This window comes from Camellia sinensis, unplaced genomic scaffold (genome assembly GCF_055761805.1).
Source record: "Camellia sinensis isolate YWXY unplaced genomic scaffold, ASM5576180v1 Unanchor2, whole genome shotgun sequence".
Lineage (NCBI taxonomy): Eukaryota > Viridiplantae > Streptophyta > Magnoliopsida > Ericales > Theaceae > Camellia > Camellia sinensis.
The window spans coordinates 8,603,451-8,617,587 of NW_028129079.1; positions in this window are offsets into that span (position 1 = coordinate 8,603,451).

Below are 14,137 nucleotides of genomic sequence, written 5' to 3' on the forward strand. Positions count from 1 at the left end.
TTTCTGGATTGAACTTAAATTTTTAATTTTATACTACTTTCATTTTTATTTTTATTCAACTTCCGTTTTTATTCAATTTTTTTTTTTTCTGTTAAAGTTCCTTTTTCATTTAATTTCCAAATTGATCGTTAAGGTATAGTGGTTTCTTTAATGAACTTCCATTTTTAATTTTATGCAACTTCCATTTTTATTTTTATTCAACTTCCATTTTTATTCAAGTTAATTTTGTATTCGACTTCCTTTTTTATTAAATTTGCTAATAGATCGTTAAGGTATAGTGGTTTCTTGAATGAACTTTCATTTTTAATTTTTTGCAAATTCCATTTTTATTTTTATTGAACTTCCATTTTTATTCAATTTACTTTTCTATTAAACTTCATTTTTTATTGAATTTCCAAATAGATCGTTAAGGTATAGTGGTATCTTGAATGAACTTCCATTTTTAATTTTATGCAATTCCATTTTTATTTTTATAGGACTTCCATTTTTATTCAAGTCATTTTTCTCTTCGACATCCTTTTTCATTTAATTTCCAAATAGATCGTTAAGGTATAATGGTTTCTTGAATGAACATCCATTTTTAATTTTCTGCAACTTTCTTTTTTATTTTTATTCAACTTCATTTTTTATTTAATTTCCAAATAGATTGTTAAGGTATAGTAGATTCTTGAATGAACTTCCATTTTTAATTTTCTGCAACTTCCATTTTTATTTTCATTTAACTTCCTTTTTCAATCAGTTTCTTTTCTACTCAACTTCCTTTTTTATTTAATTTCCAAATAGATCGTTAAGGTAGAGTGGTTTATGGATTGAACTTTCATTTTTAATTTTATGCAACTTTCATTTTTATTTTTATTCAGCTTCCATTTTTATTCTAGTTATTTTTCTATTCAACTTCCTTTTTTATTTAATTTCCTAGAAAATGGTTAAGGTATAGTGGTTTCTTGAATTAACTTCCATTTTTAATTATCTGCAACTTCCATTTTTATTTTTATTTAACATCCTTTTTTATTGAATTTCCAAATAGATCGTTGTGGTATAGTGGTTTCTTTAATGAACTTCCATTTTTGATTTTATGGAACTTCCATTTTTATTTTTATTCAGCTTCCATTGTTATTCAAGTTATTTTTCTATTCAACTTCCTTTTTTATTTAATTTCCAAATATATCGTTAAGGTATAGTGCTTTCTTCAATTAACTTCCATTTTTATTTTTCTGCAACTTCCATTTTTATTCAAGTTTCTTTTCTACTCAACTTCCTTTTTTATTTAATTTCCAAATAGATCGTCAAGGTATAGTGGTTTCTTTATTGAACTTCCATTTTTACTTTTATGGAACTTCCATTTTTATTTTTATTCAGCTTCCATTTTTATTCAAGTTATTTTTCTATTCAACTTCCTTTTTTATTTCATTTACAAATAGATCGTTAAGGTATAGTGGTTTCTTGAATGAACTTCCATTTTTAATTTTCTGCAACTTCCATTTCTATTTTTATTTAACTTCCTTTTTTATTCTAGTTTCTTTTCTACTCAACTTCTTTTTTTATGTAATTTCCAAATAGATCGTTAAGGTATAGTGGTTTCTGGATTGAACTTCCATTTTTAATTTTCTGCCACTTCCGTTTTTATTTTTATTCAATTCCATTTTTATTCAATTTACTTTTCTATTAAACTTCCTTTTTTATTTAATTTCCAAATAGATCGTTAATATAGCGATCCCGGTTTTCCCTCTTACTGCTCTGTTGTATTCCGGACTCGGTTCCGTGAAGTTGGTAGTGGTATCTGTCTTGTTGTCGTCCTTAAATTCCATTTGATTGAGTTTTGGGATGTTCTGGGGAGAGTTGTTACAGGTCGGTTAAGCCTTGGTCTTTATCCTCGTTGCCCAGGTTTTTGGTGTTACGCTCGAGCGGGTCTTTCTGCGCTCGACCGGAGTTTGGTTTCTAGTCTAGCGCTCGAGCGGGTGTTCTGGCGCTCGAGCGGGTATTGCACGCCTCCAGTATTTTCAGGTGTCTGCAAAACTTCTGCAGACTTGATTTTTACGCTCGAGCGGTGGCGCTCGAGCGGGTCGTTGGGCGCTCGAGCGGGTAGTACTTCCAGAGTATAAGTTCTGGGAGGTGGAAATATGCGCTCGAGCGGGCTTGTTTTGGCGCTCGAGCGGAAGTGCTTTATTCCTGTGTCTTGGCGCTCGAGCGGGCCTTATTGCGCTCGAGCGTGTCCAGAGTTTTGTTCTTGGCGCTCGAGCGTCATGTTCTCCGCTCGAGCAGACCATACGTATATGAGTTATCCGCTGGGTGATTTCAAATCACTTTTTGCTTTTCTTTCTCTCTCCTACTTTTTCTAAAAACCATTTTTGAGAACCTCTCTCTCTAGATACTCCCTTCTCTCTAGGGTTTGATCTAGTTAGAGTGTCTTCCTTCTCTTTGGCCTTTGTAGAAGTTGTGTTGATCGTCGAGGGCGTCCTTTTAATCTGAAAATTTCGGAATTTGGAGCATTTTGGTTTTAGTCTTCATCTCCATCGGAGCTCAAACTTTGAGGTAGGGATAACCTACTCCTTTCTATGAACCTTGTCTTTAAATTTTGATATTTTGAGATGTTGGGGTTGGTTTGGTAGTTTGGTAAAAGTTTGGGGCACTTATGTAATTTTATAAAAAGTTGGGGTTTTTATTTATATAAAACCTAGATGCATGTTTGGCATGGGAAAATGGAATTAATGTTGAGACATTAATGAAAATGGAACCTAAGGGTTGTAATGTGAATTATGGAAAATGCCCTAATTACATTGGTTAATTAATTTGCATAATTAATTATGAGACATGAAGAATTGATTTGGGAAGTCATGGGAAAAAGGGGTGTAGTTGGATTATTTATCACTCACCTAGTTGGAATGTTGATTATATATATCCATTGTTGCATTTATTTTCTGTATAGAAATAACTGCTTTGGGCTATCGGTGGAGGATAGTCGTGATTGTTGTAGACAATGCATGATGATTAGGCAAACTATAACTAATCACTGGAATGTGTCATCGAGATTGACGATTGAAAGAATGCATTCAATTTATGTATTGTGTGATGATGTGTATAATTGTTGTTTATATGCATTGTGTTGTGTTGGAGGAGATAGGGGATGTACTCCACGGTTTAGGGGAAGATAGGGGATGGACCTCTAAACCGGATGTGTTGGGAGGAGATAGGGGATGGACTCCATAGATAGTGCTCATATGCTTATCTATAAATGTGTTGACAGAGCTCATATGCTTGTCATTGGAAGTGTGATAGTGCTCATATGCATATCTGTGGAAGTGATGATATAGCTCGTATGCTTATCTGTTGTTGTGTGATATAGCTAGTATGCTTATCTAATATGAAATGGGAAGTGTTTAATATGAGTTATTGTCTCATATGAGTTGTTTGGCCAGGTTCTGAGCCATGGATGTAATTTGAGAATTAAAAAGGAATTGGAAAATGAGTTGTAATATGAACTTGTATATCATGAAAATGTAATATGTGATAAGGGAAAGTATCAGTGTTGACCATCTATCAACTGCTAATCTTTTAGTCATTGTTCATTTTTGGTTTAGTGTATTCCTACTGGGCTGTGGTTCACCCTATATGGGAATATCATTTTCAGGTACAGGTAGCATGCCACCTCCAAGGACATAGCTTGGGAGGCTAGAGGAGGACATACTTTTGTCATTTTACTTTTGATGTATTACATGTAAATTCAAGCCAACGGCTTAATGTGTAAATGAGTTAGTACTCTTTTGTTGTAACCAAGTGTTAACTTGGAAAGCTGTAAGCCCATAGGGCATTTGCTTTTGTTGTTAACATGTAATACTTTTGTAATGGAACTCTGAGAAATAGAAGGATGTGGTTATTTCATATGTCATTGAATCTCTTAATTGATGGGTTCAATGTTATTTTTTGAGGGCGTTACAGTTAAGGTATATTGGTTTCTTGAATGAACTTCCATTCTTAATTTTCTGCAACTTCCATTTTTATTTTTATTCGACTTCCATTTTTTTTAAAATTATTTTTCTATTCAACTCCCTTTTTTATTTAATTTCCAAATAGATCGTTAAGGTATAGTTGTTTCTTTAATGAACCTCCATTTTTAATTTTATGGAACTTCCATTTTTATTTTTATTCAGCTTCCATTTTTATTCAAGTTATTTTTCTATTCAACTTCCTTTTTTATTTAAAATTCAAATAGATCGTTAAGGTATAGTGGTTTTTGAATTAACTTTCATTTTTAATTTTCTGCAACTTCCATTTTTATTTTTATTTAACTTCCTTTTTTATTCAAGTTTCTTTTCTATTCAACTTCCTTTTTTTATTTAATTTCCAAATAGATCGTTGAGGTATAGTGGTTTCTTTAATGAACTTCTATTTTTAATTTTATGGAACTTCAATTTTTATTTTTATTCAGCTTCCATTTTTATTCAAGTCATTTTTCTATTCAACTTCCTTTTTTATTTAATTTCCAAATATATCGTTAAGGTATAGTGGTTTCTTGAATTAACTTCCATTTTTAATTTTTTGCAACTTCCGTTTTTATTTTTATTTAACTTCCTTTTTTATTCAACTTTCTTTTCTACTCAGCTTCCTTTTCCTTTTTTATTTAATTTCCAAATAGATCGTCAAGGTATAGTGGTTTCTGGATTGAACTTCCATTTTTATTTTTAATCAACTTCCATTTTTATTCAATTTACTTTTCTATTAAACTTTCTTTTTTATTTAATTTCCAAATAGATCGTTCAGGTATAGTGGTTTCTTGAATGAACTTCCAATTTTAATTTTCTGCAACTTCCATTTTTATTTCTATTTAACTTCTTTTTTTATTCAAGCTACTTTTCTATTCAACTTCATTTTTTATTTAATTTCCAAATAGATCGTTAAGGTATAATGTCTTCGGGATTGAACTTACATTTTTAATTTCGTGCAACTTTCATTTTTATTCAACTTCCATTTTTATTCAATTTTCTTTTCTATTACAGTTCCTTTTTTATTTAATTTCCAAATAGATCGTTAAGGTATAGTGGTTTCTTTAATGAACTTCCATTTTTAATTTTATGGAACTTCCATTTTTATTTTTATTCAGCTTCCATTTTTTTTGAAGTTATTTTTCTATTCAACTTCCTTTTCTATTTAATCTCCAAATAGATCGTTCTAGTATAGTGGTTTTTTGAATTAACTTCCATTTTTAATTTTATGCAACTTCCATTTTTATTTTTAAGTAACTTCCATTTTTATTCAAGTTACTTTTCTACTCAACTTTCTTTTTTATTTAATTTCCAAAAAGAACGTTAACGTATAGTGGTTTCTGGATTGAACTTCCATTTTTTATTTTATGCAACCGTCATTTTTATTTTTATTCAATTTCCATTTTTATTGAATTTACTTTTCTATTAAACTTCCTTTTTTTTATTTAATTTCCAAATAGATCGTTAAGGTATACTGTATTTCCAATTTTAATTTGCGGGAACTTCAATTTCATTTTTATTTAACTTCCTTTTTCATTCAAGTTTCTTTTCTACTCAACTTCCATTTTTATTTAATTTCCAAATAGATCGTTAAGGTATAGTGGTATCTTGAATGAATTTCCATTTTTAGTTTCCTGCAACTTTCATTTTTATTTTTAAGTAACTTCCATTTTTATTCAAGTTACTTTTCTATTCAACTTCCTTTTTTATTTAATTTCCAAATAGATCGTTAACATATAGTCGTTTCTGGATTAAACTTCCTTTTTTAATTTTATGCAACTTTCATTTTTATTTTTATTCAATTTCCATTTTTATTCAATTTACTTTTCTATTAAACTTCCTTTTTTATTTAATTTCCAAATAGATCGTTAAGGTATAGTGCTTTCTTGAATGAATTTTCATTTTTAATTTTCTGCAACTTCCATTTTTATTTTTATTTAACTTTCTTTTTCATTCAAGTTTCATTTCTACTCAACTTCCTTTTTTATTTAATTTCCAAATAGATCGTTAAGGTATAGTGGTTTCTGGATTGAACTTCCATTTTTAATTTTATGCAACTTTCATTTTTATTTTTATTCAATTTCCATTTTTATTCAATTTACTTCTCTATTAAACTTTCTTTTTTATTAAATTTCCAAATTGAACGTTAAGGTATTTTGGTTTCCTGAAGGAACATCCATTTTTAATTTTCTGCAACTTCCGTTTTTATTTTTATTTGACTTTCATTTTTATTCAAGTTATTTTTCTATTCAACTTCCTTTTTTATTTAATTTCCAAATAGATTGTTAAGGTATAGTGGTTTCTTGAATGAACTTCCATTTTTAATTTTCTGCAACTTCCATTTTTAATTTTATTTAACTTCCTTTTTCAATCAGTTTCTTTTCTACTCAACTTCCTTTTTTTATTTAATTTCCAAATAGATCGTTAAGGTATAGTGGTTTCTGGATTGAACTTTCATTTTTAATTTTATGCAACTTTCATTTTTATTTTTATTCAGCTTCCATTTTTATTCATGTTATTTTTCTATTCAACTTTCTTTGTTATTTAATTTCCTAGTAGATGGTTAAGGTAAAGTGGTTTCTTGAATTAACTTCCATTTTTAATTTTCTGCAACTTCCATTTTTTATTTTATTTAACTTCCTTTTTTATTCAAGTTTCTTTTCTATTCAACTTACTTTTTTATTTAATTTCCAAATAGATCGTTGAGGTATAGTGGTTTCTTTAATGAACTTCCATTTTTAATTTTATGGAACTTCCATTTTTATTTTTATTCAGCTTCCATTTTTATTCAAGTTATTTTTCTATTCAACTTCATTTTTTATTTAATTTCCAAATATATCGTTAAGGTATTGTGGTTTCTTGAATTAACTTCCATTTTTAATTTTCTGCAACTTCCATTTTTATTTTTATTTAACTTTCTTTTTTGTTCAAGTTTCTTTTGAACTCAACTTCCTTTTTTATTTAATTTCTAAATAGATCGTTAAGGTATAGTGGTTTCTTTAATGAAATTCCATTTTTAATTTTATGGAACTTCCATTTTTATTTTTATTCAGCCTCCATTTTTATTCAAGTTATTTTTCTATTCAACTTCCTTTTTTGTTTAATTTCCAAATAGATCGTTAAGGTATAATCGTTTCTTGAATGAAAGTCCATTTTTAATTTTCTGCAACTTCCATTTTTATTTTTATTTAACTTCCTTTTTCAATCAGTTTCATTTCTACTCAACTTTCTTTTTTATTTAATTTCCAAATAGATCGTTAAGGTCTAGTGGTTTCTGCATTGAACTTTCATTTTTAATTTTATGCAACTTTCATTTTTATTTTTATTCAGCTTCCATTTTTATTCAAGTTATTTTTCTATTCAACTTCCTTTTTTATTTAATTTCCACGTAGATGGTTAAGGTATAGTGGTTTCTTGAATTAACTTCCATTTTTAATTTTCTGCAACTTCCATTTTCATTTTTATTTAACTTCCTTTTTTATTTGATTTCCAAATAGATCGTTGAGGTATTGTGGTTTCTTTAATGAACTTCCACTTTTAATTTTATGGAACTTCCATTTTTATTTTTTTTCAGCTTCCATTTTTATTCAAGTTATTTTTCTATTCAACTTCCTTTTTTATTTAATTTCTAAATATATCGTTAATGTATAGTGGTCTCTTGAATTAACTTCCATTTTTAATTTTCTGCAACTTCTATTTTTATTTTTATTTGACTTCCTTTTTTATTCAAGTTTCTTTTTTACTCAACTTCCTTTTCCTTTTTTATTTAATTTCCAAATTGATCTTCAAGGTATAGTGTTTTCTGGATTGAACTTCCATCTTTATTTTTATTCAACTTCCATTTTTATTCAATTTACTTATCTATTAAACTTTCTTATTATTTAATTTCCAAATAGATCGTTAAGATATAGTGGTTTCTTGAATGAACTTCCAATTTTAATTTTCTGCAACTTTCATTTTTATTTCTATCCAACTTCTTTTTTTATTCAAGCTTCTTTTCTATTCAACTTCTTTTTTTATTTAATTTCCAAATAGATCGTTAAGGTATAATGGCTCCTAGATTGAACTTCTATTTTTAATTTTATGCAACTTTCATTTTTATTTTTATTCAACTTCCATTTTTGTTCAATTTTCTTTTCTATTAAAGTTCCTTTTTTATTTAATTTGCAAATAGATCGTTAAGGTATAGTGGTTTCTTTAATGAACTTCCATTTTTAATTTTATGGAACTTCCATTTTTATTTCTATTCAACTTCCATTTTTTTCAAGTTATTTTTCTATTCAACTTCCTTTTTTATTTAATTTCATAATAGATCGTTAAGGTATAGTGGTCTCTTGAATGAACTTCCATTTTTAATTTTCTGCAACTTCTTGTTTTATTTAATTTCCAAATAGATCATGAAGGTATAGTGGTATCCTTAATGAACTTCCATTTTTATTCACGTCATTTTTCTATTCAACTTTCTTTTTTATTTAATTTCCAAATAGATCGTTAAGGTATTGTGGTTTCTTGAATGAACTTCCATTTTTAATTTTCGGCAACTTCCATTTTTATTTTTATTTAACTTCATTTTTCAATCAAGTTTCTTTTCTACTCAACTTCCTTTTTTATTTAATTTCCAAATAGATGGTTATGGTGTACTGGTTTCTGGATTGAACTTCCATTTTTATTTTTATTCAAATTCCATTTTTATTCAATTTACTTTTCTATTAAACTTCCTTTTTTATTTAATTTCCAAATAGATCGTTAAGGTATAGTGGTTTCTTGAATGAACTTCCAATTTTAATTTTATGGAACTTCTATTTTTTTTTTATTCAACTTCCTTTTTTATTTAATTTCCAAATAAATCGTTAAGGTATAGTGGTTTCTTGAATTAACTTCCATTTTTATTTTTATTTATCTTCCTTTTTTATTCAAGTTTCTTTTCTACTCAACTTCCTTTTTCCTTTAATTTCCAAATAGATCGTCAAGGTATAGTGTTTTCTGGATTGAACTTACATTTTTATTTTTATTCAACTTCCATTTTTATTCAATTTACTTTTCTATTAAACTTCCTTTTTTATTTAATTTCAAAATATATCGTTAAGGTATAGTGGTTTCTTGAATGAACTTCCAATTTTAATTTTCTGCAACTTCCCTTTTTATTTCTATTCAACTTCTTTTTTTATGCAAGCTTCTTTTCTATTCAACTTTCTTTTTTATTTAATTTCCAAATAGATCGTTAAGGTATAATGGTTTCTGGATTGAACTTACATTTTTAATTTTATACAACTTTCATTTTTATTTTTATTCAACTTCCGTTTTTATTCAATTTTGTTTTTTATTAAAGTTCCTTTTTTATTTAATTTCCAAATAGATCGTTAAGGTATAGCGGTATAGCGATCCCGGATTTACCCTTGTTGTACAGTGATCTGGACCTGTGTCCGTGGATGTTGGTAGTTGATTATTATCTTATTTACATCCTTTTTACTTCGTATTTGAGTTATAGGATGTGTTGGGCAGGTTTGTTACAGGTTGGTTGAGTTTAGAAACCAAAACTAGTTGCCCAGATTTTGGCCTGTCCGCTCGAGTGGGGGTTTTGACGCTCGAGCGGGGAATACACCCATCCAGTATTTCCTGTGCAGTGTTGGACGCTCGAGCGGGGGATTGGCCGCTCGAGCGGGAGGTTGTGAGTGACGCTCGAGCGGGGCTTCGAGAGCTCGAGCGGGGACCTGCTGTGTCGAGATGCTGGGAGAGTGCATCCGGCGCTCGAGCGGGAGTTTGGCCGGTCGAGCGGGAGTCTGTGAGTGCCGCTCGAGCGGGGGTTTGGACGCTCGAGCGGGGCGACTGGGTTTAAGTTCCGAGTTCTGACTTTTCAAATCACTTTTTCACTTTCTCTTCTCTCTCCTACTTTTCCAAAAACACCATTGTTGAGCCTCTCACTCTAGAACTCTACCTTCTCTCTAGGTTTTGATCTAGTAGGAGTGATTTGCTCATCTTTGGCCTTTACAAAAAACTTGTTGATCGTCGAGGGCTACATTTTAATCTGAAAATTTTGGGATTTGGAGCACGTTGGGTTTTGTCATCTTCTCCCTTGGGGCTCCGGATTTGAGGTAGGGATATCCTACTCCTCTCTATGGATTTTTTCTTTAAATTTTAGTATTTGAGATGTTGGGGTTGGTTTGGTAATTTTGTGAAAGTTTGGGGCTTTTGTGTAATTTTACAAAAGTCGGGGTTTTATTTATAATAAACCTAGATGCATGTTTGGCATAGAGAAATGGAATAATTGTTGAATCATTGATGAATATGGGACCTTAAGGGTTGTAATGTTAATTATGGGCAATGCCCTAATTACATTGTTTGATTAATTGGGTTAATTAATCGTGAGAAATGAGGTTATGAAATAGGAATGTTGAGATTGGAAATGTATGGGGTTAAAGGGTGTAGTTGAATTATTTATCACTCACCGAAATGAAATGATGATTGAATATCCATTTGCGCATTTATTTTCTGTTTAGAAATAACTGCTTTGGGCTATCGGTGGAGGATAGTCGTGATTATTGTAGACAATGCATGATGATTAGGCAAACGAAAACTAATCAATGGAATGTGTCATGGAATTTGACGGTTGATAGAATACATTAACTGTATGTATTGAATGATGGTATATAGAACCAATGTGTTTGTATACGTTATATGTAGAGGAGGAGATGGGGGATGTACTCCGCGGTTTAGGGAAAGATGGGGGATGTACCTCTAAACCGGATAGTGTTGGGAGGAGATGGGGAATGAACTCCGTAGATACAGCTCATATGCTTGTCTAGAGAAATGAAGATAGAGCTTATATGCTTATCTTTGGGAAGTGTAGATACAGCTCATATGCTTGTCTAGAGAAGTGAAGATAGGGCTAATATGCTTATCTTTGTGAAATGTGGATGTAGCTCATATGCTTATCTGTGAATGTGGGATATAGTTCTTATACATATCTGTTGTGATGATGATAGAGCTAATATGCTTATCTGTTGAAAAAGGGAAAATGAAAAGTAACTTGGACTCATAAGTCGTATGACATAAAATGTGATTTATGTGGATTTATCAGTATTGGCCATCTATCAATTGCTAACCTTTTAGTCATTGTTCATGGTTGGTTTAGTGTATTTCTACTGGGCTGTGGCTCACCCTATATGGGAATATCATTTTCAGGTACAAGTAGCATGCCACCTCCAAGGTCATAGCTTGGGAGGCTAGAGGCGGGCATATTTTTGTTGTTTAAGTTCCTTTTTGATGTATTACATGTATATTCAAGCCGAGGGCTTAATGTGTCGAGGAGTTAGCACTCTTTTGTTGTAACCAAGTGTTAACTTGGAAAGATGTAAGCCTGTAGGGCATTTTGCTTTTGTTGTTAACATGTAATACTTTTGTAATGAAATTGTAATGAAACTCTGATTAATAGAAAAATGTGGATATTTTGTATGTCAATGAATGTCTTAATTGATGGTTTAATGTTATTATTTTGCGGGCGTTACAAGCAGTTTCTTTAATGAACTTTCATTTTTATTTTTATGGAACTTCCATTTTTATTTTTATTCAGCTTCCATTTAAATTCAAGTTATTTTTCTATTCAACTTCCTTTTTTATTTAATTTCCAAATAGATGGTTAAGGTATAGTGGTTTCTTGAATTAAGTTCCATTTTAAATTTTCTGCAACTTCCATTTTTATTTTTATTTAACTTCCTTTTTTATTCAAGTTTCTTTACTATTCAACTTCCTTTTTTATTTAATTTCCAAATAGATCGTTGAGGTATAGTGGTTTCTTTAATGAACTTCCATTTTTAATTTTATGGAACTTCCATTTTTATTTTTATTCAGCTTCCATTTTTATTCAAGTTATTTTTCTATTCAACTTTCTTTTTTATTTAATTGCCAAATATATCGTTAAGGTATAGTGGTTTCTTCAATTAACTTCCATTTTTAATTTTCTACAACTTTCATTTTTTTTTTTACGTAACTTCTATTTTTATTCAAGTTACTTTTCTATTCAACTTCCTTTTTTATTTAATTTCCAAATAGAACGTTAACGTATAGTGGTTTCTAGATTGAACTTCCATTTTTTATTTTATGCAATTGTCATTTTTATTTTTATTCAATTTCCATTTTTGTTGAATTTACTTTTCTATTAAACTTCCTTTTTTATTTAATTTCCAAATAGATCGTTAAGGTATAGTGGTTTCTGGAATGTATTTCCGTTTTTAATTTGCTGCAACTTCAATTTTTATTTTTATTTAACTTCCTTTTTCATTCAAGTTTCTTTTCTACTCAACTTCCTTTTTTATTTAATTTCCAAATAGATCGTTAAGGTATAGTGGTTTCTGGATTGAACTTCCATTTTTAATTTTATGCAACTTTCATTTTTATTTTTATTCAATTTCTTTTTTTTTTTTCAATTTACATTTCTATTAAACTTCATTTTTTATTTAATTTCCAAATAGATCATTAAGGTATAGTGGTTTCTTGAATGAACTACCATTTTTAATTTTCCGCAACTTCCATTTTTATTGTTATTCGGCTTCCATTTTTATTCAAGTTATTTTTCGATTCAACTTCCTTTTTTATTTAATTTCCAAATAGATCATTAAGGTATAGTGGTTTCTTGAACGAATTTTCATTTTTAATTTTCTGCAACTTCCATTTTCATTTTTAAGTAACTTCCATTTTTATTCAAGTTACTTTTCTATTCAACTTCCTTTTTGATTTAATTTCCAAATAGATCGTTAACGTATAGTGGTTTCTGGATTGAACTTCCATTTTTAATTTTATGCAACTTTCATTTTTATTTTTATTCAATTTCCATTTTCATTCAATTTACTTTTCAATTAAACTTCCTTTTTTATTTAATTTCCAAATAGATCGTTAAGGTACAGTGCTTTCTTGAATGAATTTCCATTTTTAATTTTCTGCAACTTCCATTTTTATTTTTATTTAACTTCCTTTTTCATTCAAGTTTCTTTTCTACTCAACTTCGTTTTTTATTTAATTTCCAAATAGATCGTTAAGGTATAGTGGTTTCTAGATTGAACTTCCATTTTTAATTTTATGCAACTTTCATTCTCATTTTTATTCAATTTCCTTCTTTTTTTCAATTTACATTTCTATTAAACTTCCTTTTTTATTTAATTTCCAAATAGATCGTTAAGATATAGTGCTTTCTTGAATGAACTTCCATTTTTAATTTTCCGCAACTTCCATTTTTATTGTTATTTGGCTTCCATTTTTATCCAAGTTATTTTTCGATTCAACTTCCTTTTTTATTTAATTTCCAAATAGATCGTTAAGGTATAGTGGTTTCCTGAATGAACATCCATTTTTAATTTTCTGCAACTTTCATTTTTATTTTTACTTAACTTCCTTTTTCAATCAGTTTCTTTTCTACTCAACTTCCTTTTTTATTTAATTTCCAAATAGATCGTTAAGGTATAGTGGTTTCTAGATTGAACTTTCATTTTTAATTTTATGTAACTTTCATTTTTATTTTTCTTCAGCTTCCATTTTTGTTCAAGTTATTTTTCTATTCAACTTCCTTTTTTATTTAATTTCCAATTAGATGGTTAAGTTATAGTGGTTTCTTGAATTAATTTCCATTTTTAATTTTCTGCAACTTCCATTTTTATTTTTATTTAACTTCCTTTTTTATTCAAGTTTCTTTTTTATTCAACTTCCTTTTTTATTTAATTTTCAAATAGATCGTTGAGGTATAATGGTTTCTTTAATGAACTTCCATTTTTATTTTTCTTCAGCTTCCATTTTTATTCAAGTTATTTTTCTATTCAACTTCCTTTTTTATTTAATTTCAGAATATATCGTTAAGGTATTGTGGTTTCTTGAATTAACTTCCATTTTTATTTTTATTTAACTTCCTTTTTTATTCAAGTTTCTTTTCAACTCAACTTCCTTTTTTTTTAATTTCCAAATAGATCGTAAAGGTATAGTGGTTTCTTTAATGAAATTCCATTTTTAATTTTATGGAACTTCCATTTTTATTTTTATTCAGCTTCCATTTTTATTCAAGTTATTTTTCTATTCAACTTCCTTTTTAATGTAATTTCCAAATAGATCGTTAAGGTATAATGGTTTCTTGAATGAACTTCCATTTTTAATTTTCTGCAACTTCTATTTTTATT